This window comes from Prinia subflava, chromosome 4 (genome assembly GCF_021018805.1).
Source record: "Prinia subflava isolate CZ2003 ecotype Zambia chromosome 4, Cam_Psub_1.2, whole genome shotgun sequence".
Taxonomy (NCBI): Eukaryota; Metazoa; Chordata; class Aves; order Passeriformes; family Cisticolidae; genus Prinia; species Prinia subflava.
The window spans coordinates 11,677,604-11,705,310 of NC_086250.1; the positions used below are offsets into that span (position 1 = coordinate 11,677,604).

The following is a 27,707-nucleotide window of genomic DNA, read 5'->3' on the forward strand; positions in this document are numbered from 1 at the left end:
CTTCCATGAATGAAGATACCATTTATTCTCCACATCTGTGGGAAGGGGGAGAGAGAGGGAGAACAAAACCAAAAGTTTTGATGACCACCATTTCTTTGTGCTCCCTTGGAGCTGTATTTTCCATGTTTCTCCCTTCTTTCAGGAAAAATTAATCCCTGTTTTCTGGCTGTCTGTCACTTTGCTTGGAGCATGGCAAGCACCAAGCTGACTGATGCAGGGAGACAGCTCAGTGACTACTCCAGTCAGCCCCTAAGACTTTCCTTATCACTTCTTGTCTCTCCAGAGCAGAAGATTCCAGTAATCTCAAGTGATTAACTTGCTTGGGTCCTGCCACCTGATTGACTCAGCCGGGGAGCCTGGGTTGGCTTCCCACCTCAGTGAGTCACCAGCAAAAGGCATTTCCAGAGAGGTCAGTCCAGGAACAAACGATGTGAACGCATCTCTCGGAGATGGGAAGCAAACGCAGTTCCTGCTCCCGTCTGGGCAGGATGCTGTCGCCTTCCTCCGTGGCCTCTCAGCCCGAATATTTCAGGAATGTCTGGAGCGCGTTGTTTTCCGCTCCTGAAGGCCACTTAAAGGCTGAGCCCAGCAGGGCCCGGCCGGCCGGGCCGGCTCTGACACTGCCTCATTGTGCAGAGCTGCACCGAGAGGCTGCGGCCGTGCCGGGCAGCGACATCTGCGCTCTGCACTGCTGCTCCTGCAGGGAATGCACCGGGGGATGAACCCTTCAGCTGCTCTGCAGCATCACAGTCCAGCCTGCCGTGGTACTCACACTGTTTGAGACTCTCTTCAGAAAGGAGCTTCATGGCTGTCCCAGGGCTGGGGGATTTGGGGAGTGCCTGTCAGCCTGGTGCTGTCAGGACTGTGGAAGGACTGCCTGGAGCAGCACTTCAGGTGGTTCTTCATTACCATCTAGAAGTTGATGCCAAGAACAAACCAGGAGATGTGCTTGGGTATCTGAGAAACTTCAGGAAAATTCAAGGAAAATATTCACATAATTCCCTAGGCAATGGGAATGCGGAAAGAGATTTTGAAAGGAATGAAAGCAATATGTGCTCCAAATTAGTGGGAAGTGAAAAGTGAGAGTTATCCTGGTGGTTGGGAAGCAAAACTTAGCTGTAGGATGTCATCAGCAGCCAGGCATGGATGAAGGGTGGCCATGAGGTCAGCCGTGATTAACAGTGCGAGTTGTGCAAGGGATGAGTTTGGCTGTGACTAGAGGGAAAGTCTCCTCCAGATTAGGCAGATGCTACAAAGGGAGTTTCTGGTAGGGTTGTTATGTCCTGCTGCATCCAGCACGCCTGCTTTGCTCTGATAACACTTTGCTGTGCTTCACAGACTCGGGTATGTGCCTTGCTGTGCCAGCCTCGTGTGTGCATTTCAGTGGAGAGGTGCTTATCTGGGACATTCCAGTGTGGGGGCTACCAGGAAAAGTTATTGCTGGCACCTTTATGCCAGTTCCTGAGTCCTCTGGTGAACATTTTGTCCTGTGCTTGAAGTTAAACACTTAGAGTACCCAAAGGGCTTCTCTTCAGCCCCACTGAGCTCTGACTATATCAGAAAACCTCTCCTGAGTGTAAGCAACAATTATCTGCTGATGCTGAAATTGAGAGAATGCTCTAGCAAATACCTGTACGTGAACCTAATGAGGATTTCAGCCCGGTTAAGGTGCACTTATACCTAAATAAATGAGTGGGAGACCTCCAGGGAGAAGAAAAAAATGTTTGGTAGGCCTGCAGAAATTTATGAATATAAAACTTTGTCTAAGTGTAACCTTTCCTTTCCTGCTTTTGATGAAGCAATAATTCAGAGTAATGGGAAGACAATGGTCTGGAACATCCAATCTTTTCAGGCACCTGTGCTATTGCCATGGTATGGATTCCTCCAGCTGAGCCTGATGTGATTCCCACTCACGTCAGGAGGTTTTCTCTTGCTCACATTTTACATAAAATATGCAGCATCTTCTGATTTGTAACACTGCTCTTTGTGATTTCCAGATCCACCCTGACACATCTCTGAGGTTCATGCTGGTTCACTCTCAGTGTTCCTGCTGGAGGGATTCCTGTAGCTAATTACATTTTCACCTTCATGGATACGTGAAATTTTATGGAAAGCTTTCTTGTCCACTTGAAAAAGAACTAGAGTTTGCTTTTTCTTGATTTGCAGGGGCTAATTACACAACATTCCAGATCAAACACACAAGAGTGATCATCTGAAACTGGGCTCTTGAAAGAGTCCCAAGCGCTGGGGCAGACTGGTCACTTCTTAAATGGCCTTCTGCTTTTTGGAGGGTTGAAACCAGGAACTTCAGGACAGAGAAAGTTTAGACCAGAAACTCTGCAGCAGAGCCAAGACAGGACAGCATCTCTTCCATCAGTTCAGCAGCACGTTCAGTGTGCAGGGCTTTCCTTTGTGCTTTCAAACACTGTGGGAAGAGCCAGGAATGGGACAGCTGAGGTCAGAAGTTTGACTGTTTGGGGGGTACAGTTTGGGAGCCTTTTGTACTTCAGCTGCTCTGCATTACGAATCCTTTGGGCATAGAATCTCTCCTGTCCTTTTTAGGAAGGGATTGGATGGGAATTTAAACAGGAGGAGAAAGGTCCAGGTATGGATTTGACAGCTAGAAATTGTTTGTGCACTGCATTGTCCCAGGACTGAATATGGTGTCATACTGAAGCTGAAGGCCAAAAGAGTTTGCTGTGTTGAGTATTTAACAATCAGGATACTTCAGGGAGCTGAAGGCCAGGACAACTTTTACAGCCCAGCTGCAATAGTTGGTCAGAAAAGATTTCCAGTATAATGGCTTCTAACAGTAAAACTGTGCTGCTGCTGAGAGAGTGAATTCCAGCTCCCTCATGTGAAAGAAGCTCCCAGGACAAAAGCACCATTTTCTCTCCTTGTACCTCCATCTGCACAAGGTGCTTTTGCTAGCACAGCTCTGGCTTCAGAGGATCTTATCACAGCCCTGACTGACACAACTGTGCCGGGAGAGTCAGTGATGGAGCCCTGACCTGAAAACACCCTGTCTCAGCTGCAGGGTTAATACCCCACTGGGAATAAGGAGACTCACTGAGTCCACTTTCTGAGCTGTCCTGAAGTGCAAGCCATGCAAAGCCTGGGTGGGAAGTCATTGTTCTTTGGGAAGAAGATCTCTCAGCTCTTTCAGCTATTGTGTTTTGGGGAACAGGTTTGGTCTAGAAGAAAACCCTTGGGGCCCAACAAAGTGCTGAATTCATTAACAAAAAATTATTAAACATTGGCTGTGATGTACATGGCTTGTTATTGTATTTCAGTGCCTTCCCTGTGAGTTAGCATTGATTGAATCATAGAATTATAGCAAGGGTTGGATTGGAAGGGACCTCAAGGATCATCCAGTTCCCAACCCTTGCCATGGTCAGGGACACCTTCCACTATCCCAGGTTGCTCCAAACCCCATCCAGCCTTGCCTCAGATGCTTCCAGGGATGGAGAAGCCCAGCTTCTCTGGGCACCCTGTGCCAGGACCTCATCACCCTGATAGGGAGGACTTTTTTCTTAAAATCACTTGCTTTGTACCAGAGATCTTAGAGCTCATCTGCTCACCCCACTGATCCAGCTGAAAATTAACTGCACTTGGTCACTACTCCTGGCTGTACCATGCTGTGTGTGGGAGATGGGAAGTATTGCCCAAAGAAAATCCTGTAAGAAAGTGCACACTGCTACTTCAAAATGCCTTTGACAGCTCTTGAAATATAGGGCTTAATGCCATTTATTGATTTGTAGCCACGGAGACAGTGCGTGTTCCCAGTGCAAAGTGAGGAAAAAGCTCTTTTCACTCCTCAAGGAGTGAAAAATGCTCTTACTCCTTGTAACCTCCCCAAGCCTTCACAGGAGGGACCTGCAAATTGTTTGCCTGCTCAGAGGCTGCTGCATTTTCACAAAGGTGGAGAAAATCAACCATTCCTTGTAAACCAGCCTGGAGCAAAAAGGGCTAAGCTATTCAGGAAGATGAGAGATAAGCACACCAGAAAGCCTTATCAGAGGTTTGTCTTAACTTGCAAAGGTATTTTCTTTGAGGAAAGAATCCAAACAGTTGTTTGAAATGTTCTGTCTGATAAGATTTGTTTTTAGAGAGATCTCTCTCAGCCATCCTGACAAATGAAGCTCTTCTGCATTAGATTTTTTAATAGAGATCTTCACTTTCTGAATTAAAAATTCAAAGTGCAAAACCCACAATCAACAGAAAATTCGATTCAAAAAACAAAGGCTGAAGAATAGTGGATCCATATTTGTTCCAAGTGCTTGTTATTGGGCAAGTCCAAATCTAGCCATTTCAGGAAGGATGGAGTGCTGGAGAAGAATCCCCGTGATTCAGCCTGGTGTGACCTGGAGTGTGATCAGCAGTCACCCATCAGCTGACAGCAAACTGGTAACATTTGCTGGAGAATTGATGAAGATTTGAGGAAAATGGGCAAAAAGACCATCTGCAGAGCATCAGAACCATAGGTAGGCACCAAAGTTTTGAAACAGAGGTACTAGAAATAGAATATACCAAAGAAACTCAGATATTTTTAAACTGCCTTTCTTTTCAAATAGTCGAAAACTCGGTCCTGCTGTTTAGAGACACACTGGAGCTGTGTGGCCAACATGACAGGCTGGTAACTTGCCAGAAAAAAAGTGTTGTGGATCAACTCCTCCTTTTTGCAAACTATGCTTAAAAAGCAAATGATACCTTTCCATTTTTGATGGGAATTCAAAATGTTTGCTTTCAACATGTCAGCAACACTTTTTTCATTTTGAATGGAAACTTCCACTTTTTTGCATGTTACGGTCAGAAACAGAGTACAAGCAAATTGTCTTTTCCATGAACAAAACAGGAAAAGTTTTCTCTAACCCAGCTCTTGGAGAAAGGATGGGAGGAAGAGCTTTGAGTCAACTCCAAACAAAACTAAGAGTTAGTTGGCTGAACCCCTTGGTCTGCAGTGTGGCTCCACTCCTGAAAGAGCAGCACCTCAGGCCTTTCTGCCATGGAGCTGTTAAAGCAAAGGCTGGTTTGTGGCGTGGCTGCAGGGCTGTTGATGGAGTGCACGGAGTCCCTCACACTGTATAACCGAGAGTAATGTTCGTGTGAATGTAGCAAGGATGACTGCATGAAAACCTGCACCGTGTTTATCCCCAGCACTGAGGCAAAGCGCCGGCACGGTGCACTGCGGGTTTACCCAGGGGGTCACTCCGTGCTGCGGTAGGGGTGCTGCCTCTGCAGCTGCAGCACCGGGCTCGGGGGCCGCGGCCGGGCCCCTTCCCTTGCCCAGGAGCGGTTCAGGAGGATCCCGGGCTGCTTCAGGGCAGCGCAGACCGGGGACACTCGTGGCGGTCCCGAGGTGTGCAGCGAAGGCCGGGCCCCGGGCAGGGCATCCTGGGCTGTTCCCCGGAGGGGGCAGTCACGGTTCCTGAGGGGGTTTTAAGCCTGGTGTCAGGATAGCTCCGCGCCGTGTTCAGTCACGGGCTGCACTCGATGACCTCTGAGGTCTCTTCCAGCCCCAGCGATGCTGTGACTGCCCGTGAGGGGCATTGAGAACATGCCCGCTCCCTCATGGCCGGCCCCGGCGGCGGCGGCGGGCGGTGCCTCGGCCGGGCGGGGCACAGCGGCGGCTCGGGGCCGGTCCCAGGGCCGCGGGCGGAGCGGGGCGGGCCCCGAGAGGAGCGGGCGGGCCCCGAGCGGAGCGGCGCGGGCGGGACGGCGGCAGGGGCTGCCCGGAGCCGGCGGAGGCGCGGCCGCCCCGGGAGGGCTCTGCGCGGTTCGGCCGCAGGTAGGGGAAGTTCTCGGGAGCCGCTCCGAGACCGCTCGGAGCAGAGTGCGGCAACTTCGTGTCCCGGCGGGATGAGCCCCGCCGTGCTCTGCCCCGGCGGCTCCTCCTCTGCCGCCGCCATGGCCCGGGGCCCCCCGGCAGCGGGGCCGGAGCCGGCCCGGGCCCGGGGACGGGAGCGCCGCGTGTGCCCGGAGCGAGGGAACGGGGGAGCTGCCGCGCCACATCCCGCCAGCCTCTGTCCCCCTGCGTGTCCCTGTCCCCCTGCGTGTCCCAGCCTCTCTTCCCCTGCGTGTCCCTGTCCCCGTGCCGTGTCCCAACCTCTGTCCCCCTGCGTGTCCCTGTCCCCGTGCCGTGTCCCAGCCTCTGTCCCCCTGCGTGTCCCTGTCCCCGTGCCGTGTCCCAGCCTCTGTCCCCCTGCGTGTCCCTGTCCCCGTGCCGTGTCCCAGCCTCTGTCCCCCTGCGTGTCCCTGTCCCGGTGTCGCCTCCCAGTGCTTTCGGCACTCCCGACCTTCTGTGCCTTGTTTCTGTGCTGGACCTGAGGGAACTTTTCGGGAAGTTTTGGCGGTCTCCGCTTTTATCTTTTCAGACTCTAGTAGGACTTCAGGCACTGGTGCTGTGGAACTGCAGTTATGAGTTTTATCTAGAGCTAACAGATGTGGTTTGATTTAAGGCCTGGGGTTCTTACATGCTGTAATTATTTTGTCGAGGTCTGTTTCTGCTCCAGCCGTGGCTCCTAACAGCTGAGCTCGCTGTGCTTGCTCACACCGTGGCTGGGGTGCGGCTGGAGCTGTAAAAGGGGCTTTACACCTCCGTGGCTGTTCCGGGGGAAGGGAAGCTTTGGTGTTAAAGGCTTGGCTGTGGTGTAACACGTGTGTGCTCCCTCGTGTGAGTGAGGAGCACAGGAAGAGTTTCAGGCTGGGCTTGGCCGAGCCTGAGCCTGCGGAGGCTCTGCTGCCTCTCCTTACTGTGGCCCGAGCAGAGGCAGCGCCGTGTGTAGGCTCTGTGTGGATTGCACTGGCAGCACATTGAGCAATGCAAGTGTCGCTGCATTCCAAAAAGTAAACAGCAGAAATGGGTCATGGAGTGGCAATATTCTCCATGCTCACACCGTGGAGCTTTGGGGAAGAAGATGTCCCGGAGTGTCAGCTCACGGTTTATTGCCTCTATTAAGGGAGCAGCTGTATCCTGAGGATTTACATTTATGAAGGATGTAAGTAGAGGTTTCAGTAAAACTGGTGCTCTCAGTGAGGCAGCATGGCAGGCTGGTTTGAGAGGCATTCTGGAAAGTAGGAAAGCAGAAACCTGCTTCACCTCTGTGTTTCAAGTGCAGCAAAGATTTTGGCCTCTTAACTTCTTCACACCACTAAGAAATGAAGAGCCAGAGCACTCTCTGGATCAGTTTAGTCCCATCCCAGTGGAGTTTTGGATTTGGCACAGCTTCTTGAAAAGCTGTATCAGAGCTCAGCTGCTGGCAGTGACAGTGACTGTCAGTGGTGCTCACACATGAGGATTGATGTTCCCATACCAGGAGGGTGAAGTTGGTGTTTCTGTCCTCCCTGTAGGCAGTGAGAGCCCCACCTGTTTGCCTGGCTGTGAGGGGGGCCCTGAGGAGCAGGTTCCCTCTTTGGGAGCCCCTGTCCTGCCTTGAGCCCTGGGATTTCATCCATTTGCTGCCTCTGGGTGTAAGAGCTGTGCTGAGGAATGTTGAAGTTGGTTTGTCCTGTGCACGTGTGTGCAGCAGGCCCAGGCTGTGGAGGACACTCGGTGAGTAACATTTCTGCTTGTCCCTGAAGGGCAGGGTGGAGTGCCTTGGAACCAGGGATGTCCCTGGGGCAGGGAACCGTGGGGAATTTCATCTTCTTTCCTGCTTAGATGCCAGTCCTGTTTCCTTCTGGGCTGTGCTGCCAGTGCAGTGTGACATTGCAGGAAGGAGAGGGGCACCGCTGCAAGTGTCAGTGGAGGTGCATGGGGAGGCTTTGCCTGTGACCCGTGGCAACAGGAGGATAATTGTTAACATTTCTGAGATGAGAGCCATTCCCAGGGGAGTGAGGTTCCCAGGTGGTGCTGCCGGCCTGTCTGGTGCCATTGGTCCCTGGTGATGAGCAGGACAAAGTGTGGTCACTGCTCGGTGGCCAGGTCCGGGTGGCCTGAGGACAGGCAGAGCTGTGAGTGATGAGGTGCTCGGTGCAGTGTCCTTGAGGAGGTTTTGTCTCTTTAATGCCTCCAAGTGGGAGTTCTCTGATGGTTCTTTCCCCACTTAAAGGAACACTTCCAGTGAAGTGGAAATCCTTTCTCTGGAGAGCTTTGAAACCAGCGAAGGTTTAGCACTTTCTTGTCGGTGCTGGATTGCATCAAACCAGGCCTTTGGCTTGCTGAGCACAAGGGAGTTGCTGTAAACTCCTTTGAGGAACTGGCTGATTTTCTTTGTTGTGCTTTGTGTGTGTTTTTCTGGGAAGGTGGAGGGAGCACAGAGAGGGGACCAGATCCCAAATCTGGTACAGATGTTCCAAAAACATATCCCTGGTTCCTGAGGTGGTTTAAAAGGGGTGATAAAACCCCAAAATGCCTCTGACTGGGGAGTCTGCTGTTTTGCAGTAGTTTTCGACAGAGATGTCAGAGCCCAAATATTAGGCAGGATTTAGGGGGATGACAAAACATCCTGTGGTGTTAGGGGTGGCCAGGAAAGCCCCTGTGCCACTTGCATGCCCTTCCTCAAGGAGGTGCTGGTAACTTTTGCCCCAGCTGCTAAATGGGGATGTGCAGGTTAGGTTGGTATATCTGAGACAGCTTCTTCTGGTGGTTACCTTGGTGATTGTCAGGGCTTCAAAGCAAAACTGAAGTTATGTGGCTGCTTTAAAGTGTGCAATTATGATCTGACCTATTTCTGCCTGGCCAAACCACATCTCTAAATGTACAAAAGCAAGGAACAGGTTTATTGGAAGGTTCAGGCAAGTTTTGTTGTGTTCACTTTTCTTGTGTGGAACGTGTGCCTGCAGCTGTGCATTAAGAATAGGTAAAAACACTTAATACCGTCATAAATAAAACTACTTAATACCTTCCTGTACTTAGGCTGAATAGTGAACCCCTTCCCCCATTAGTAATTGTGAGATCCCGTTAGTCATCCCATTAGTCATCCCATTAGTGACTTTGCTTTTGAATCCAGCCCAGGAGAGATGAACTGTGTTGCCTGGCCTCATGCTTACTGCTGGTGTTTATGCCCACATGTTTTTTTAGCATTTACTATAAATTCCCGCCCTGGCTGAGTGAAGACAGGATGGTCATTTAATGACAGCTTCAGAAATCACAGGCAGCTCTTTGGAGATGTTTGGCTTGCAAGCATTAACCTTTTCATCACACAGAAAAGGCTCTGTGCTATTCCTCAGAGATGACATTTCTTGCTCTGTGTTAGGAAAAGTCAGCATCTAATCCAGAATGAAAACTTGGTCATCTTGGAGGTCAGTGTTTCTCTTGCCGTGGGTTTGTTACCTGCACCTGTTGTGTGTTTCCAGTTTGAGGCAACTTCAGCAGGGATCACAGTATGTCCTGACATCTCTCGGTGGGTTTCTGGTGGGATCTTTTCGTTGGATCTCCCTCTCCCTTGGGAGGGTGCTCAGCTGGGAAAGTACCTTGAGATGTAGGTAATGATGCATTTTTCTACTTTCTCCTTTTTATTCCCCCTCCTCTCTCTCACAGATTGACCTGAGTATTGATTCAGCTCATACTGAAGACAGTGACTGTTTGTTACTTTTCTACTCGTGCTTGCTACCAAAATAGTACTTTATTTGTGCTTAAAGGATGGAATTTTTTATTAATAATTCAGTCATCACAGTGGATTCACAGTTGCTTGCCCATGCTATGTATTGTTCCTGCTATGGGCACATAGAATTTCCAGGTGTCCTTTAGCTTCCAGAGCACTTTTCTCCTCTGTGATGTCTGCAGTACACAAGAAAAGTGTGCTGGGTTAAAGTTTTCTCCTTTTTCGATTGGCTGTCCTTCTGTTTCTGTTAAAAGGCCAAGATAAACCAATTGTGTAAAAAGCTGATTTCTTTCCTCTGTGGAACTATATTTAGATACAGGTTTTGCAGCCCATTGTAGGCAAAGCCTTTCCGTTCCCTGCCCCTGCCTGGGTCATCCTTATCATTAATCATGGAATCACAAAATCTGATAGGTTGGAAAAGACCTCCAAGGTCAATGAGCCCAACCTGTGCCCTGTCCCTGCCTTGTCACCCAGCCCAGAGCACTGAGTGCCACGTCCAGTCCTTGCTTGGATGCCTCCAGGGATGGGGACTCCAAACCTCCATGGGCAGCCACTTCCAAAGCCTGAGCACCCTCTCCATGAAGAAATTCCTCCTGATGCCCAACCTGAGCCTCCTCTGGCACAGCTTGAGGTCATTCCCTCTTGTCCTATGCCTTGTTCCCTGGGAGCAGAGCCCGACTTCCCCTGGCTCTCCTCTCCTGTCAGGGAGCTGTGCAGAGCCAGAAGGTTCCCCCTGAGCCTCCTTTTCTCCAGGCTGAGCCTCCCTAGCTCCCTCAGCTTCCCTTCATCAGACTTGTGTTCCAGCCCCTTCCCCAGCTCCGTTCCCTTCCCTGGATGCGCTCCAGCCTAGTCCTGTCCATCTTGCAGTGCCAGGCCCAGAACTGGACACAGCACTTGGGCTGAGGCCTCACCAGTGCCATGACACGGGGACAGTCACTGCCCTGGTTCTCCTGGCCACACCATTGCTGGCCCAGGCCAGCTGCCATTGACTTTCTTGCCTACCTGGGCACAGCTGGCTCATGTTCAGCCATTGCTGACCAGCACGCCTTGTCCTTTTCTGCTGGGCACTTCCCAGCCACTCTGCCCCAGCCTGGAGTGATGCAGGTGGGGAATTTCAGAGAGATTGGGCTGTGTAGTCCAGCCTTGCCAAACTAAGATATCTGCTGGCTGTGAGTCCTACTAGCTCTTGCCTGGAGCACTCAGCCCATTTGTGCTGACAGAGCTGATACTGCTGGAGAGAGCTCCCCACTAGTGGTGCTGGCTGGGAGGAATTGTTTTTGGTGAGGTGAGGATGCTCCTGTTCCCTTCTGTGCTTCTGCATCATTAAGCAGTGCAAGTTGTGTCACAGAACAGCATCAGAGTCCATTCAGCAGTCTCTGGCTTGTGGTGTTTTAGGGAGGTAAGAATAACTAACCCAGTGACTTTAAGCAGCCCTCGGCATACATTTTGATAGTAATCCCTGTTCAAGCAGGCGCAGTGTTGTAACTTTTGCATGAATAAAAAATGCCAAATGATACCTGTGCACAGAAGGCTCCAAGGTCAAGTGTGCTGATGCAAATGGTAGTTTGCACTTGCATCTCTCTTTATAGGCTGTTCCCCTAAATATTAGTGGAGAACTGAAGGCTGAGACTTGAGCCAGCTGCTGCAGCATCTGAACTGCAGAGTGGAGAGCTCTGTGCTGCCAGACAGCTGTGGAATTGTGTCACAGATGGGAAATAGCTGATAACCCCTAGTGTGAATCAGCATCTTTTAAATCCAGCAGTTCTCATGGCTCCAAATGTGGTGGATTTGGGAGAAGAACTTTGTGTTCTTGCTGTGTTACAGACACATAATAAGAGGAAATTGTAATGGTCTGCTCTTTGCTGCCTCGTCTCTGACTGATCAGTTCTGAAGCAAAGCATAGGGAAAAACAGGGTGTATTCTATGTCAGTGTAGAATTAACCCCAAATAGTTCATGGGCACTGCAGTGGTTGTGAAGGGAGACACTGCACACACAGTTTATGGTTTGTAACAGAAAAATAACTGTAAAAAACCTGTAAAAGTATACAAACTGGCAAACAATCAACCTCCCAACTGCCTCATTCTCAAGTCTTTCCCTTGTTGTGCTCTGTTAGGGAGGACAGAAACAAGAATACACGTGCATTTACCCAGTCAGTGCCAGGATCTGTTTTGAGGATGAGGGAGGGCAGTTCCTTTCCTGGGTTCTGTGGCAGCTGTGCACACAGCTGTCCATCGGCTCTGTCAACAAGTGTGGCCATGGGGGCCTGGTTCTCTCCCAGCTTTGTGGTTCGTGGGCTGAGTCTGTCCATAGAGTCCAGACAGAAAAGCTGTTTTACTGACTCTTGACTTCATATTTTCTCTCTAAAGTATGTATACTCTCTCTAAATTTTGTATACTAGCTACAGCCAGGTAAGAAGTTTTGACAGAAATAACAGCCTTTGTGAAACATGGAAAAGGTGTGAGCACCATTGAAGGAAGTTGGCTATTTAGATTAGCTATTTAGATTGGCTGTTTAGATTATTAGTTTATGTAGAGTGTAAGGGATGGGGAGAAGAACCTGCCTCCTGTTTGGAGACTGGTCTCTGTGGTTTGGGTGTCGTGAGGTTGGCATGTGAAGATGTCTGTAGGATCAAATTAAGGTTCTGCAGTGTGTAGTGCTGCTAATTAATGTCTGTCTTGAAGAGCAGGTGAGAAGAGTATCTTTTTTTGTAGAAACACCTTGAGCTGTTGCTGTGTTTCTGAAAATAGTTATGATCCCATGTGGCTGCAGCCCTTGTGATCTTGGGTTCTGTACAGCTTTGCCATGTCCTTACACAGCTGCCATAGGTTGGAAAAATCCCTCCATCCATATGGAGACTGTCAGAGTCTGTTCTCTGTTAGGCTGGGGTCAGGTGGGCTGCTCCTATGGAAGAAGTGCTGTGGAGACAGGGAGCAAACGCCTTGGGATCTTCTCAGGGTGATGGTGAGCAGGTAGTCATAGATATCAGCTGTGTGGTTGTGTTTTGCATGATTTTGGAACATCTTCCTGTGTCTTCAAGTATCCATCTCCTCTGTTCTCCTGTTTTAGGTTTTGGACCTGTGCCAAAAGTAGGATGGATTCATATTTGCCCATCCCCAGCCTTGGGGGGAGTGTGCTGTTTTGAAGAGCTGTGCAGGATGCTGAGGCAGGCAAGGGCTGGGGTGTGGATGAGGCTGTGGCTGTGTAGGAACGGGGAACATTCCTGGTGCTGCAACCTGCATTCCAAGCTGGAAAACACGTGGGAGGTGGTGGTTTGGTGGCTGTGATGCTCAGCCTTTGCGCTGGAAGCATCTCTGTTAGACTTTTGTTCAATGGTAGGGTAGGGATAGTACATGGAGCTCCCTTTGAAAGAACCAGACAGAAATTTTATCCTCCCCAGGAAAAGCAAGGGGGCTCCATCCCACAGCTGACAAATCCTTTGTGTGATCTATACCCTATGGGGACCTCTGTGCTATGAGGGAGGACCTCCACATTGCAGCTGGAGGCTGAAGTAGCCGTCCCTGGTGACTTCCCTCAAGATCCAAGTTCAAATGTCTGTTCTCCTGGACCTGGATCGTGGGCAGTGTCATTGTGTTAGTGGCCTACAGAGAGAGGGGAGGACGTGCTGGAGCAGCCAGGGCACACTGAGTATTCCCCATTGCTGCCCACAGCTGTTGGCACAGTGGAGCAAGGGTCTTGCTGAAGAAGAGGTGGATATGTGGAGCAGCTGACCTCCAGGAAAGGCTTGTGTCAGCTGGGTGGCTCCTGTTGGGTTCAGGTGCTGGCTTTGTTGTAGCATCCTCTGTCCTGCTTCCAAACCAGGATTAAGCCAAGGAAATTATTTCTTTACTCTTAATTTAAAACCCTGGGAAGTTGGTTTTGCATCAGAGCAGACTTGAAAAGGCTTGTCAGTTGGATCTTAGAGCCATCAGCATTTTTTTCCCCTCCACTTAACCAAAGCTGGTTTAATTTGTGACCGCACTTTTAATTTGTTATGTTTGTAAAGGAAACATCACAGGGGAAAGTTCAGAAATGCGTATTTATATTTCTTGCCTGAGCTTAAATTGATTCTAAGAATTTGTTTTTGTATTTTTATAAAGAAAAGATGGATTTTTTTTTCTCTATTGCACAATTTTTGTTTGGTTTATTATTCGTTTTCTTCTCCTCCAGAAGAAGCATATAGTGGCTTGCCTTGGTATCCAGCTTCTCTTGGATGTGAAACACGTAACTAACAGGTCCTAACCAAAAGCATCTTCTCAGAGGTTTCCACACTCATGGTGGAGCTGGTGTTGGACCTCCTGTGCTGGGCTGGGCCACTGCAATCTCTGATGGTGCTGGACACGACTGTGTTTTCTGCAATATCTTCAGGATGTGCAGCAGGAGTTTGGATGCTGTGGGGGAGTTGCACCACTCCCTGCCCCCCTCCTGTCCAGTTCCTCCAGGACTGGAGCCTGTGCTGGTGAGGGATCCTGGGGAGATGTGTGCCCAGCTCTGGGGGAGTGGGAGGACTGCAGCTGGCTTTGGGGTGCAGGTGTGCCCCCTCCCTCCCCAGTGCCCTGGGGGACACATGCAGCCATCCAGCAGCAGTGGCTGAGGCTGTGCCCCATGGCGTGGGGACACTGCAAGCTCATGGCTTGCTGCTGGCAGCTGTTGGGTAGTGTGACCAGATTTGTTGTACTGCTGTAATCCGGGGTGCTGCTGGCAGTGTTGGGCTAGTGGAAACATCTGGGAGCAGCTGGCTGTGCGATGGCGTGAGTCCTGGGAATTCCCCATGGCACTGCCTGTCCTCAGCCAGCTTCTTGGGAAGCTTAGAGGATGATTAATTCTTCACCACTTTCATAAGAGTTAAAAATGCTAAATTGAAGATGTGGCTGCATATCTGGATGGACATTAGGTGAACAGAGCAGTCATGGGTTTGTCCTGCAGCAGCAGCATCTTGCTCTCTTTCCATTTGCAGTAGAGGTTGGGAGTGTCCTTTTGGGGAGCAGTCATGAAGCTGTAAACGCAGCGTGGAGATGAGAAGATTGAGATTTGTTTTCAGGGTGGTGCTGGTAAATTTCCTGCAGCTTGTGGTAGAGATAATTCTGCAGGTTCTGGCTCCATTTTCCCCTCCACTTAACCAAAGCTGGTTTAATTTGTGACTGCGCTTTTAATTTGTTATGTTTGTAAAGGAAACATCACAGGGGAAAGTTCAGAAATGCATATTTATATTTCTTACCTGAGCTTAAATTGGTTCTAAGAATTTGTTTTTTGTATTTTTATAAAGAAAGGCTAGGGTTTTTTTCTATATCACACAATTTTTGTTTGTTTTTTTGTTTGTTTTCTTCTCAATTGGCTGGGTCTAAGGTGAATTTAAGAAAATTTTTTTGGTTGAACAGGCTTTCCTTTGTGTTTTATCCAAAGGGAAGTATCTGTTCAGAGCCTGATCTGTTGTTCTCATTACTGAGGGAGTTTCTGAACGAGATCTAAATCCATGATTATTTGCACGTCCTCATCTGTGTGACACAGAGTTTTCCAGGTCGATATCTCATGTTTCAGACTCTCTTGTCATGATGTGCTGTCCTAAATCTGCATATGAAGGAATGATTTATCTTAAAAGGTCAACAAGCATTTCTCTCAGCATCATTTTGGGCAGAATCAGCTGCTGAGGACCAGCAGTGCTGAGCTCACAGAAAGCCCTTGGGCTTTTGTTGGAATGAGAGTGAGGTGCATCCTGTCCATCACAACACTGTAATGCCTGGTGGGGGTGGAGAAGAGGCACTGATTACCTGTGAGATATGGCAGGGATGAGACTTCCATGTCACCTGCTCAGAGGGAGAGAGAAACATCTTGTAGCCCAGCATGACTGCGAGGATGGAGGCCCACCATGCCTCCAGAGAGATTTGGATTGGAGCAAAACCACAGCCTAGCCTTGGGTAGGGCCTCCTTTTGTGCAGGGTGATGGCAGTGGTGGCTGGAAATGTTTTTCCTTTTGAAGCTTGTTGGAGGACAATCTCTGTTACTCCTTTTTTGCATAAGTATCAAAGCAGGACCAGGTTCAAGGCTATCTTTTACAAGTAGCCTCCATGCTGATGTCTCCATCTGAAATCTGTGGCCATTTTCTTCAGCTTGTTGCTCTCAGACCTCACGGTGCTTGAAACTCCCCCTCCCTTCCCCACTCTTCCAAGGAATTTTGCAAAGAAATCAATAGCTGTCTAGTTATGACAGCAAAATGAAAAAGGCTGTAACGTCTCCATAGCTACGTAAAAAGTACTTGTAAAATGCTGGTGGAAGAGAGTGCCCTGGAATTATCCCATGCATTCCTTGCACGCAGACTGAAAATTGTTTGCATTAGTTAAGTAATCGCTACACGCTTGTCCGGTGAGCAATGTTTGGTTACTGCAATAAATTTTTGTTCCTTAAACCCTGTGAAGCTGAAAAAATGAATTTGTTTTACATAGAAAACGAACTGACCTGAACTCTCTGTAGATGAACTGATTGTAAATGGACCAGCTTAATCCAGCTTGTTTTTTTTCTTGTGTTTCATGTAGCATCTGAAAAGAGACAGCTTGTGGCAAATTAGCCAGGGTGAGACTACAAAAAGATTGAATTATTCCTGTTTGAACAGTTCCCAGCATGCAGGCACTTGCTGCTTGGCTTGTACATCATCTGGCTTGCCAGGGCTGCTGTGGTTGAGGTGAAAGTAAATAACCTCCAACTGAAAATCTTGCTTTTGCTATAAATGATGATTTATTCATTCACCAGTGAAAATACCACAGCGATATGATGAACAAAAACTGTAGTTGCTGTGTTTGGCTTTCTTGCAACAGATGTCTCTCCCTGTTCTGTTTCTGCACAGAGAAGCTGTTTGACACTGTGTCCTGTGCTGTCCCAGGAAATCATTTTGCTCCTGGTGGAACGTGGTGCTGGTGTGGAAATGCAGTTGTCAGAACAGAGGTGTTGTGCTCGGTGTGTGTGCGTGCCTCACTCTGGGGCATGGCAGCAACAGAGTTGGGCCTGCCCTGTTTAGGCAGGGCTGAGCTGACTGTGGAGCACCTGGAAATGCAGGAGTGAAATAAGGGATTGTTTCTGTAGGGGCTTGCCTTGATATACTGGTATATCTCTGTGCCTCTTTCAGAGGGGAAGGACTCTGCAGTTTTGAGAGCCACAAAATAAGAAGGATGTGAAGCTCTCAGAGAACGTCCAAAGGAGGGACGTGAAGACAGTGAAGGGCCTGGAGGTGAAGCATGAGAAGCAGCTGAGGGCACTCGGTCTGTTCAGCTGGAGAAGAGCAGACTGAGGTCAGAGCTCACAGCAGTTCCCAGCTCACAAGGGGAAGAGCAGGGAGAGGCCCTGAGCTCTGCTCTGTGTGACCAGGGACAGGACCTGAGGGAACAGCTGGAGCTGTGTCAGGGGAGAGTCAGGGTGGATACCAGAAAAGGTTCTTCCCCCAGAGGGTTGTGAGCACTGAACAAGGTCCCCAGAGAATGGTCACAGTCCCAAGGCTGCCAGAGCTCCAGGAGGGTTTGGACAACAACCTCAGGTGCAGGGGGTGAATCCTGGGGATGTCCTGTGCAGGCCAGGAATTGGACTTTGATGATGCTTGTGGGTCCCTCCCTACTCAGCTCATTCTATGACTAAAAATGGTAGGGAAGCTACAGCACGTGTGGCAGTTTGGGATCGGCTACCCAGTTGTTTAGGATGGTGTATCCAGCTGGACTGCTGATGCTAAATTGGAATTTGGCTGTGATATTGCAGTTAATTTCTCTTCTTACTAAAAATGTTCTATATAATTTTCCTATGGCTGTGGTAATTAGGCCTGGCTTTGCATTGCACATGGTAAGGAACAACATTTCTATCCTCAGATCCAGCTGTGTTCATGTAGCTCCTACAGAGTGTGCATTTAGGAGCAAAGCAGGGGGTCTGTCTCCCTTTGTCTGTGTTAAAAGGAAGGAATGGGGTCCTACCACCTTCCCTCTGAGCCTTACTTTGTTGTCTCTTTGCCTTAAGATGTGGAGCCATTTGTGGCTGAGGTGTTACTTGCTGTAAGCAGAATGAGAAATAGGAGTGCTTTCTATTAAATACCTGCTAGAGCCAATGAAAATACCATTTCTGCTTCTAGTCAGAGTTCCACTTTGCATTGTTTGATTTTCCATGTGTTTTTGGAAGAGAGAGGCGGTTGGGGATAGAGACCCAGTGGTGGTCTAAATGGAGATGCCTTTGCTGATGTCCCTTTTGTCTGGGCAAGCTGTTAGGGGGATGGCTGGGGAAGGGAGAACACCCTGGTACAGAAGGGGTGATGGGATTTCTGCTGCTGAAGTCCTTGGGCATGGAAATGAGAGGCAAGGAAACAAATCACCCAGGGAATGTTTGGGGACTGGGCTGTGCTTGTTGGGTGGTGAGAGTCCCACCTGAGCTGCTGCAGAGCAGGGAACCCTGCTGGCTTTTGGAGCTGGCAGTGCTACCTGCCATAGGGTCCATCCTCTCAGTGCATGTCCCTGCCCTCCCACAGGCACACAGGGAAATTCAGAGTGCTGTAATTTGTGGTGTTCTTCCTTCAATCCTTCCTGTCTTGCCTGTGTTCCAAAGTTTTGAGGCAGATGTTTTCTTCTGGTATCTAGGTTCTCATGCCTGGATTTTGTTGATGTTTATACAGACAGATGAGGGCAGCCAGAGGTTCTGTAGGGTCTGATAGAAGCCATACATGAAATAATTCCAAATTAAACTGTTAGTCGTTCGCTGATAAACAGGAGGTTACAGCACAGACTCAACATGTTGCATAGCTTTGAGGCTACGAAAAATGAAACTGGAATCCTCCTCTAAAAGTTGGCTGTCCCTGTTTGAGGCCTGATGAGGTTTTGAGACAAGGCAGTACACCAAGCTCACAGTGTAGGCTTTCGTGGGAGATGAGGCAGATTTCTGGGAAGGGGCTGTGGGTACAGGGAGGCAGAGGAGTGCTGAAGATGAACTAAAGTAACAAAAAATCTACGGGGCTGCTCATGGTGAATCTATGGACCTGCAAACTCTTCTGTGTGGAGAAGAGAAAGGTCTGGTTTTGTGTCCTGCTAGTGTGGGCCAAACTGGAGCTGCTTTGCCTGCATGTTGGATTTTCTATGCCAGTCTGTATGCCAGCTTCCTCCTGGTGCTCCACAGCCGTGGAGGATGTGGCAGGAATGTGGAAGGCAGGGGAGGACAGTCTGGACAGGGCAGCTTTCCAGTGAGTGGGTGACAGCAAACTATTGTTGTAGAGCCTCTGGTGAGGCTCAGAAAATGCTGGAGGTTCCTTAATGGCCAGATTCTCAATGGAAAGCTTGGCATTCTCCAGGGCAGTGTGAAAATGTGTTGCTGGAACTGGCTCTGGCCCTTGCCCCCTTTTCCAAGGTGTTTTGGGCCTCCCAGCAGTGGTGGCATTAAGGAGTTGTTGTAGGCTGGAATGATTTTCGCTGGATGGAGCTAGAGATAGCTCCAGAGTCATGGGGCTTTGCAGGCTCGTGTCTTGGAAGTAGACAGATTTCTCCCAGTGAGGTTTTTAGTCCTCTCAAATAACAAAAAGTGTACAAAGATGTGCCTGCTCAGGAAGGTATGTTGGGAGCAGTGGAGGCAAGAGATGGACCAATGTCATTTTGCAGATGAGTTTGTTCTGGCCTTGAACTGTGCTCCTCTGGAGGGTTTGCAGTGCCACCTGCTTTTTGTAGGGCTAGGAGGAGGGAGGGCTGGATGCTGCCAAGGAGTTTGAAGCTGCAGGCCAGCCGAGGAATTTGCAGTGCTTTTCCAAGGGAAGGAGCTGCCTCTCCTGCCCACACGGGGCTTGTGTTGGTCTGGTGGCTGTAAATAGACCTGCAGCCTTCCTGCAGAGCTCTGATGGCCAAGGAGAGGCAGCTTCTGAGCGAGACACTGATTCTTACCTGTGATCCTGTGTGCAAACAGAGCCTGGAGAAAAGGAACAATTCTGTATGACAGTCTTTAAGTCATGCATATTGATCTCTTTCAACACTACTTACAAATAAAGGGTCGAGGAAGTACTGCTTGTGGCAAGGAAGGAACTTTTTAACTCTGTGCTTGTGAGTCCCTCCTTCCCATGGGCTGTATGCTTGGCACTTGGGCCATATTAACTCCTTATGTTTGGAATTCCAAAGAAGAGGCTTCCCCTCGATACTTCCTATTGCAGTTTACATCTGTGAAGCTGAATGAGGACACTGCCGGCCAGGCTGTAGAGATTGATGTCCAGCTGTGTATGTACAGAGGGGGAGGGATGTTATTTTGGCATCTGCAAAGGCAGCTTACTAAAAATAGGCTAAAGCCCATGAACCCAGGAGTGAAAGTGGTTGTCCCATAAGTCTCTCTTGATGCATTTTTGGTTTTTTTCCACCCAGAGGAATATTTGTTTGAAGTATGCTCCATGTCCCAGTGTTTGCAGAAAAGCCAGTTGTGTTCATGCTGGAGCTGCTGCGGTGTGGACAAGGCCAGACTGAGCTCTTAACTCCACCACTCATTGCCTTTGAGGCTGAGATAAGTTGCCTTCCTTGTTTTCACTGCTTTCCTGATATCAGGGCTTTTGTCTGGCTTCTTGAAGACTTTGTGCTGTATGAGGGCAGACAGAAGTCCTGTCTGAGCAGGAGCAACACTTTTTGGGGAGGCACTGCCAGTCAAGTGGCACGTGAAGAGGTCAGTGTGTCACAGCAAGGCCTTTCCTGTGGTTCAGGATGCTGGCCCTGGCCATGTCCCATGGTTTTGGTATAGGCAATTCCTCACACACGCATAGCAGCCTTTGCCCCAGAGCTGCTTTGTGGTCTCGAGACCTTTTCATACCTTGCCCTACATCTCCTCCTCTTGTGTGTGCATCCTTTGAGCTGACCTGTGCCAAGGAGTCCGTGCCAAGAGCTCATGCAGGTTTCGGGAGTGGAACTGCCAGGCTCCCTCCTACGCAAGGCTGGGGCCTCCGGCAGTGCAGAGCTGGCTTCGTTTTCAGGGAAACAGAATAAAGCAGGTCGGCATTAACTTGTCTTCACAGAGCTGATCCTGGCTGCAGCTTAGCTGAGTCGTAGCTGGTAGAGAGAGAGACTTCCAGATTTTAATGCTGTGAAGAGAGAGCCTGTGCTTGGCTGTGTCTTCATAACTGTGTTCTGTCACTGACTGCACGCCTGGAATAGTAGGAGGTAGTGTTACATTTCTGGACAAGGCTTTGAACAAGATCTGCTGTCAGAACAGCTTGATAAACTGCTTACTGTGATGCAGAATACTAGTCTGTCATTTTGCAAATTGAATTGCTGGAAAGCTCTTAGGATTATTAAAAGATACTTTGTGTTAATTTAATTTCCTGTAAAAGACACAAGCTGGGTGAGTTAAAGAAACAAAGCAAATGCTTAATCAAGGTAAAAGCAAAAACTTCATATCTGTGCGTATGCAGTGCTTAAATATTGCATACTTCCAATGGCATCCTGTGCAGGGACAATGTGAAAAATTATTAAATGAACCCCCTCTACTTTAAAATTTGTCAGTTTTGAAGAAAGCTGGAAAATAAGTAATGAAACCCAGGCAAAGCAGGAATGAAGAAAATGTTGGTTTAATATCTTCTCTGAGTGATGAGAAGCAGGAAATTTTCCCCTTATTGTATTTTAAATGAGTTTAAAACTGTGTTCCAGACAGCTTGTGAACAATCAAGATTCAGAGGTGGTGTTGTGAGCAGAAGGGCTATTATTTGGGCTTTCTGGCTGGGTTCCAGCTCAAGGGAGCTCAGTTGGACTGAAATGCCTCCTTGCTATAGGCAAGCATAACTGCTGCGTCCTCCTCCTGTTCCTCAGGGACTGGCAGCCTCTCCTCCCATCTTTTTCATGCTGATGTCCTTCAGAACTGAATTAAGCTTGAGTGATCTCGCCCACATATACTGAACTTGACTCCTGCTAGCAGTGAAGGGCTTATGTGCTCAAAATACTGAACAATTGTCTGGCCACTCTTCCCGTGGTGTGTGGCTGGGGAGAGGTGTTCTCAGCTGTGTACCAGTGGAGCTGCCCCCTCTCAAACATGAGCGATCTTGGGCATCCTTTGAAGGAAGGATGCTGCTCTGGATAGCAGTAGCTGTGCTTTTAAGGATGCCAAGGGGTCTGAAAGCTCTGCTGTAACTATATACAGCACTAAACTTTAAAACAAATGTATAAATACATATATATACAAATGTTGTGTTGCTTTTTGAGTTTGTCCACAGGGTAGGATGGAATTGTGTTGAAAACAGTGGGAAATATTTGGAGAGCTTTGGGGTCCCTGAGTGTTGGTTGCCAGCAGTGGTGCTTAGGCACTGCTTAAATGTGCTTAATCAAACATTTGCCCGTTCTCCTGCCAGCTGAAGTTAAGTGTCGTGCTTGAATTCAAGATGTAGATGGGAGGGCAAGTCAGGGACAGTGCTGGAGTTAATTCTTCTGTACAGACAAACTCTCTGGTAATCAGTCTATCTAAGTCCTGCAGCAGTTTAGCATTCCTGTTCTGTCATTCCCTTTGCCTGTTCTCTCCTCTCCTCCTGTTCAAAGTCCGTCTGGCCTCAGAATTGGCTCTGCCTATCAATAATACATCAAGTGATGTTCCTGGGGCTGTGTGTTCTTTATAAAGTGTATTGTGTGGATAGCTGCTTGTATCATTTCCAAATGCTTTTCCTTTCAAGAAGCCTGCTAATGCAGCGTGATTCATCATGAACTGGATTTATCACTTTGTGCTATTTTTCTTACAAATACCCGATCTTGGGAGCGAGGTTGGTGTGTGTATGTGTGTATCCAGGTGGTGTTTTATTAACTGAGTGTTGTTAAAGTGCTTTGCTGTGTCCTGTTGCTGCTGACTCTGCTCTAAAGGAGTCATAGAATGGCCTGGGTTAGAAGGGACCTTAAACATCACCCAGTTCCAACCCTCCTGCCAAGGAGACTCCTTCCAGTATCCCAGGTTGCTCCAAGCCCCGTCCAGCCTGTCCTTGGACACTTCCAGGGATGGGGCAGCCACAGCTGCTCTGGGCAACCTGTGCCAGGGCCACACCACCCTCACAGGGAGCAATTTCTTCCTAATTCCAATGTAACCCCATACTCTTTCAGTTTAAAGCCACGCCCTCTCACCCTGTCAGTACATGCCCTTGTCAACAGTTCCTTTCCAGCTCTCCCGTAGCCCCAGAAGGTGCTTTAAGGTCTCCCTGGAGCTGCCTTTTATCCAGGCTGAGGAACCCCAGCTCTGAGTCCTGAGAGAATCCTGCTACCACGTGTGACTTGAGCGGGTCCCTTTGCAGGACAGCTCCAAAGGGTGATTCCCTGCCCCTGCAGCCCAGGATGTCTCAGCTGGGGTGAGGGGTTCCTGTGCTGAGCTCTCTGTGTGTGTAGCATGGCTGTCCCCAGGCCATGACCCTCCCAGTGTTCCTGAACTGAAAGCTGCAGGTCACGGGAAGTACAGCTGCATCGCTTGGAATCTCCTCAATTCTTGAAAAGGATTTCCTGGGAACAAAGGCTTCTATTGCTCTTTTTCTTCAATATGTTGTTTTGGGTTTTTTTTTCTTCTTCTGCCTGCTAATAATCTTGGCTTCTTGTTCACTGTTCTCTCCCTTTTTAAGGAGGCTTGGGAAATAATGGTTTCCTTGTTTTTTTAATTCTGAGCTAACTTTGCTGTGGTATCTGTAGGGCAAATAAATCTCCTTTGTGCTTCTTCTTGGCTTAAGAATACCTTTAATTTAAGAGAAGCTATTAATCTGAAATAACAAAAATTACAGTTTGACCTTTATTAGTTAGGAAAATAGTGATATAATGAAATGGCTACTGAGAAGGATCAGTGGGAGCAATCACATGGCCCTTTACTTGTCAGTTTTCTGGCTCTGCTTTCCAGAAGGCTCCATGCTTTGCCAAAACTGGTTCTTAGCCAGTGCAACTGTAGTGCCACGTGGGGCTTTAAGTTTGCTTTGATATCTGCCTTTACCCAAATGATCAGCTCCATGAAATTTAGATTGAGCAAAGGCAGAGGGGACAACTGGTGAGGGGTTGCAGCAGAGTTCCCTGCTGCCCCATCTGTCCCAGAACAGTCTCACCCCACTGGAGCTGCCTGCCAGATGTGTCTGCCTGCAGCACAGCCCTTCTTCCCCCCTGACCAGGCAGTCTGGCCCAGGAGGGCAGTGGGCCATGGGAATAACCTCTCCTTGCAGCCCAGGTTAAGGGCAGCATCCCTGAGGAGGGCTCTCAGGTGGCCACACAGCCACCTTCCTTCCTTCCTTTTTCCACCTCACCCTGCCCCTTCACATCATCTTGGGGATAATTGCAGCTGCTTGGGGAGCAGGGCGCTCCAGCAGCTGAATCAGTGGGCACATGCATGTCTGGATCATTCTCCCTCAGGGTTTGGGATTAGACTGTGTCTTCACAATGCCAACTATATGCCAACTATAAAGGATTTGTGACTGACATGAAAGGACTTGGAAAACATTAAAAATTGGTTTAGCTCTGCCCTAGCATCTTCTCCTTCTGCTTTTATGACATGCAAATGTGTGCATCAGAACTTGGCTTTCTGGGACTAATCCAGCCTTGGTTTGAGGAAGTGGATATTAAGGTGGTAATCCATTAAGTCAGTGCTATAACTTAGTAAAAAGTGCCTTTTGAATCAAACCTGGTTCCTGTATGCTGAGACAGAGAGTGATCAGTCTTGGCCTGGGTTAGCAGACTCCCGTGCTTATCTTGTTCAATGCTCTCTCCTCTCCTTGACTTTACAGTGCTGTCGATTCATACCTCACTTGGGTCCTGTGGTTTGCATGGCTGCCCTGTGGGAAATCAGCTGCAGTCCTCAGTCTGCTGCAAATCTGATGGAAAACTTTGTTGTTCTGCTTGAACAAGGAGTTGAGGGGACTTGTAGTGGTTCACTGACCTTTGGAAAACACACTGAGGATGGACTGTGCAAAGTTCAGTCTTCAAAACTGTATCTTGCACTCTGGTGTGTTTGTTTGGTTTTATCTGTACTAACAAAGCTTATTTTAAACTCAGCATCAGCATCCTTGTCTGGAGGCTCCAGTATTACCTCTGGATTTATTACAGCCAACTTCACAGTGTTGGATTTGCATAGGCTTAACAAGGTTACAACGTATAAGTTTAATTAAAAGTAGTAGAGCCTTTGGATAGGAAGTCAAAACCTCTATTGTTAATACAGTACAATTAAGTTTCTCAGTACCTAGCTAGTAATTACACAAAATTCATTGCAGGATGGAAAGACTGTTTGGAAACAAGCATACAGGCATGTAGAAGGAGGTTTTTGTAAATACCAACTGCCTGAATTGTTCTGCTTTTAAAAAGCTATTTTCTCCCTTTTGTCTTAATAGTACTGTTTTTGCTGTTTGGAATTTGTAACTACAGCCTATTCCTTTGCTTGGCGTGGGTGGTTTTAAACAGCTAAAGCTTTGAGGTTTGTGTGTCATGAGGTGCTGCAATCCAGTCATTCATTTTCTCTTCCTTGGTGAGTGTTTACGGAAATTTTGAGAGCTCAGTGAGGACTTGGACTCATCCAGAAGCAAAATCATCCATCGTGAACACTCTTGGATTACTGGGAAGGCTGGTTAGAAATCTGTATTCACTGTTTTCAACTAACTTTTAGGGAGTGGTAATGGAAGACAGTGATTATTTCAGCAGTGACCTTTTCAGCATCCAGCATATTTATTGCCCAAAAACTGTTGGAAAAGCTATAGTCTTTAAAGTCTGGGTTGCACGTACAGGACTGGAGCCTAAGCACAGAATAGCAGCTCTGGGTTTAGGCTGTCTTTTGTTGCTTTCCCTGAGGGAAGGCCTGGAACAGTGAAGTGAAGACAAGTGCTGGAGCTCGTGAATGGGTTGGCAGCAGAGCCCTGACCCCGAAGCCAGAAGCCAGAGCATGCTGTGGTGTGATCACCAGGCAGCAATTCTGGAGCCACAGCTCTGGGCAGGCACACAAGTGCATGGCTCTCCTGCTGCCTGCGGTGCAGGTGTCTGTCCTGCTCCCCTGTCCTGTGCTCATTCCGAGCATTAGGTAATCTTCACTTACCCTGCTCTGCATGGAGAGTTGAATTCTTTAGTGCTGCACTGGTGGATTATTTTTTTTTAAGAAGGAAGTTCATGGGTTTCTTTTGGCAAGCAACTCGGAGTAAACTCGGAGATGTAAAGCTTCCTAAGTTACTCATCTTTTCCACACAAAACTGGGTAAAACATAAGGCTTGTCTCAGGCATTTTATGATCAAATGTATCTGGTTTCAGACTGAACATCTGAAAGAAACTTCTGGGAAGGAGAGCCTTGGAATAAACAGCAAATGAAATCACTTTACAGCCCTCTTTTGTATTACCAGGGGAGGAGGAGAGTGATTACTTCTTAGCAAATTATGCTACATAAAAGAACTCTATATAAAGATTATAAGTGCCCTAATGAGTAATAATCAGTGATGCAAGCAGAAGGGGGAAATGCATTATCACCATTGCTGCCATGTCTGTGAGGATTACTGGGGTTTAATGAGGACCTGCGGGAAGCTCTTTCAGTAATTCCATCTTGCAGGAGGTGATCTCTCAGCCTGCAGGTCCCCAGCTTGCATGAAGAGCAGGGGGAAATCCTGAATTAAAAACCAATGTGGTGTTGCATGTTGGGAGCCCTGTGCTTGAGATGCCTCTGCAGAAGAGGTAGATCTTGTACAGATCATACAGATCTTCCCAATTTTTCCTCTTCCCTGCACCTCATTTCTTGTGTTCTCGTGGTTCATCAATACCACCCTCTGTAGAGAACTGTGTTGATGTAGTCCTCTCTTATGCTGGTCTTGGCCTGCAGAGCCCCAGATTTAGAAGAGGGTGCCAGTTTAATGTCTCCTAGACCTTGTCTTTGCTGGGTTAGAGAGATGCTAGGTACCTAAGGATAGCAAACAAGGAACGTATGGGAAGTGAAGGTTGTGTTGCAGCTCAGTAGCTAAGAGGTTTCATAGAAATCAAAGTTTTTGCAATGTTTTTGTGAGCGATGACTTGCCCTGTAGATAAAGCAGGAGCTATGTTTTACTATTTGGTCAGGTATGGAAGGCTATTTTCTTCCCTCATAAGTTTATAAGGTTCTTAGAGGAAATTTCAGGGTAAAAGGAACTGAGACAGAAGCCCCATCACTGAATGAGTCTCACATGTTGTGTGTGGAAGGGTCTCTAATGAGACTAAATGACTGTGCACAGTAATGAGAGTGGGTTTGGGTTGCAGGAAGTGAGAGAGATGGTGGTGACTCTCCCTGAAAAGACCTCTTGGAAAGACCTTCTCCTGTCTCCATTGCATCCACCATCCCTTCCATGGGACAGCAGCACGGGCTCCTGGGTGTGGCTCAAAGGGACAAGACCCTGCAGCCTTCAGTGGGAGGCTTAGGTTTCACCCAGCCCTTCTGCACAGGGAATGGATCTCCCTGTGCTCCACTACCTCTCCTGAAGATGGTCCCTTCCCTAGTTTCCTTGGTGGAAAATAATCAGTTTAAGTGATATTGAAGTCTTTTTCGCTGTCTCCCAAATTTTACACAGCTGTTAAAAATCTGTTTGGCTGAATTGTTGGATTTTAGGAACATCTGTTTGTAGGATGTTTAATAGAAGCATCCTTGTGTGGGATATATTGTGCTTCTAAAATTAGCTCTTCCCTGTGGGAAAGATGATTATTAGGCGATTTCTAAATGAAGATATAACACAACAATGGTGCACTTGTTTACCCTCAGCATCTTCTAAGTAGTTCCTTCTCCTAACCTTTCATTTTGGAGTCTAGGCAAAGTTTGCCTCTTTCCTTAAAAAAACCAGCAACTGCTCTTCCACAAAACAAACCAACCAGTTAAGAATGAAATATTTATTTATCCATATTTCATGTGAAATATGAAAGTGGCTTTCACTGAGCTGGTTTCTGCTTGGCTGCTGTGGTGGCTAGGGCTTGTTCTTCCACAAGAATGAAAACTGGGTGGATGAAGTAGGAGAGTTTATTGGACTAAGCTGAGTGGAAAGCTCATAGGTGAAGATGCTGCTTTCTGGGGTCAGATATACAATCAGAAACTGGATTGGGTTGGAAGAGACTTCAAAGATCATCCAGTTCCATCCATCATTCCCTGCTGTGGGCAGGGACACCTCTCACTATCCCAGGCTGCTCAGAGCCCCATCAGCCTGGCCTTGATATCTGCATCTGACTCTGTTTCAGGGTGTGGTACAATGAATTTTGTTGGTTGAAATT

At 48.2% G+C, this 27,707-nt stretch overlaps 1 protein-coding gene across 9 annotated transcripts in view; it reads left to right on the forward strand.

The window, feature by feature from the left end:
- Positions 1-5,650: 5,650 nt before the first annotated feature.
- Positions 5,651-27,707, forward strand: part of PPFIBP1 (PPFIA binding protein 1) — a 101,852-nt gene continuing 79,795 nt past the window's right edge. For 7 of the 9 annotated variants that reach the window (XM_063395473.1, XM_063395478.1, XM_063395477.1 and 4 more), the window contains exon 1: positions 5,651-5,788. The gene's annotated coding sequence lies outside the window, so the exon portion shown is untranslated. Of the gene's footprint in view, positions 5,789-7,350; positions 7,553-27,707 lie in introns of all 9 variants that reach the window. The other 2 variants (XM_063395474.1, XM_063395476.1) reach the window with 1 other exon arrangement.